Consider the following 2,152-nt stretch of genomic DNA (forward strand, 5'->3'; position numbering starts at 1 on the left):
CAGAAGGAGCCAAGAAATGGGGTATAAAAGAAAACACAGCTTTTAATAAAGTGCCATTGCATACATTCACGTTTCAGGATGTTTCTTTGGTCCTCCTGAACCCTACTTTTCTATATTCTCTTTTTTCTCAAGACCACTCACCCAACTTCAGCTTTCTGTGAGGAACACGCCGGAGCTGGTCTCCGGCAACCAAGCCTATTGCCATCACGTTGATTCTGACTTATGGTGCCTCCCGTGTTACCAAGTAGGACTGTCCTGTGGGGCATCCCTGGCTATCATCTTTATAGAAGTAGTTTGCTAGGCCTTTCATCTGTGGAGCTACTGGGTAGACTCAAATTGTTAACCTTTAAATTGTTAGCAACGGACTTGTGTGTTTTAATAGAAAATAGGTTGTGGCTGTTCATGTAGTTCTTTAGCGTATGTTGAGCTTCTAATGTTACTTTTCCCCAGAACCTCAAGGCTTTGTCCTAGTTTCTGGCACCAACCCTTAAGAGCAGAGATGGGAGGCTTTCCGACCCACCATGCTGAGAACCTTATCATTCCCATACAAGCTGACCTGGTATCTCACTCTCTGCTGGTAACCTCATTGCTGCCTTATTGAGGTTGCCTTCTCTTCCTCATATCCCAGATCTGTTCATGAAAATGATAATAAAATTGATCTTGATAATTATAGCGAATATTCTGGCAGAAGTCACTGGCTATCAGGTACTATCTTAAATGTATTATGAATGCTATCTCACTTAATCCTCCTAATGAGCTTATTAGAGGGTCTTCACCAATGAGAACATTGAGGTTCATACATGGTAGCAAACAAGAGCAGCGTTTCCCAAAGTGGGCAATACTGCCCACCTGGGTTATGCTGGAACCATCCATCAGGGCTGCGAAAGCAGATGCCTGCACTTTACCCTGGACTGTGGGCCATAGAGCAAAGGTTTGCACTGAGTGATTCTTTTTCTGAAGAGAGGAGGCCAAATAAGTTTGGGAACCTGTGCAATAGAGGCAGATGCACATTGTTTTCTGTATCTGAGTCCCTGCTAACAACCACTCCATTTAGCATATTGCGCTCCCTTTTGGTAATCATTAAAATCTCGTGTACTTAGCCTAATTAATGACGAATATTGGCGTGAGCATAGCATTAATATAAAGAATTCTCTCTATGGGCTAAATCTGACCACTGAACTCCAGATGAGAGCAAGGGTCCTTCCAAAGGCACATAGACTCACTGAAGGTAACTGGGCCTCCTGGTACTGTGTTCATTAGCTGTGGCTTACTGGGTGTGGCAATCCTCTTCATTCTCCTTCATAGTCACCCCATGCTAACTTACAACTACAAGATCAGAGGTCTGTTTCTTTGTCCTCCAGGTACCCAGTTTTACTAATTGGTGTAGCCTTCTCTCACAATTGGCAGATGGTTTTTCCATGTATAACTCCATCACCCTACACCTCTCCCATCTTTACTCCACCAGTGACTGTTTACTGCCATGGGACTCTCTAACCTATTCTAGTCAGTTATTCCCTGAAATGAGAGGCAAAGACTGATTGAATCCCAAGATTTGACCAAGTTCTATAAAGAAACTTGCCTCAACTCCTACACAATTAGTAGAATGTATAATTTGCCCATTTTCTGTTAAATATATATTTATCAAGCAGAAACTTGGTTTGTGCTTTCTAAGACCCTAACATCAAGTAGGATATGGGGAGTAGATTATCAAGAATTGTAAAGCACTTGAAATTTGTGTCCTCATTGCAAACTAACAAGTTAATCTGCCACAATGTAAAGGACGCTAGTATAGGACTCTATACTAAGAGCTCTATTACAGTCCAGCTAGCAGCATGAGTTAGCATATTTACATCAACTTCCCTTGCCTCTAAGCTCTACAGGGGGGTCTGGATTGACTCGGATACTTAGACAAATAAGTTGAATTACAGGAAAGCAAATAACCCTAAGTTTGCCTTGTTGTTATTGTTAGGTGTCATTGAGTTGATTTCGACTCATAGCAACCCTATGCACAACAGCGTGAAACACCACCTGGTCCTGTGCCATCCTCATAATTGTTTTTATGTTCGAATTTGTGATAGTTATATAATTTTATGTTGACTAGACACACCTATTATGGGTATCTGGAGGATAAAGAAAATGCAGCTATGGAGAG

The sequence above is a fragment of the Echinops telfairi genome, unplaced genomic scaffold, assembly GCF_000313985.2.
Source record: "Echinops telfairi isolate 266 unplaced genomic scaffold, ASM31398v2 ScPeMD7_7415;HRSCAF=8453, whole genome shotgun sequence".
Taxonomy (NCBI): Eukaryota; Metazoa; Chordata; class Mammalia; order Afrosoricida; family Tenrecidae; genus Echinops; species Echinops telfairi.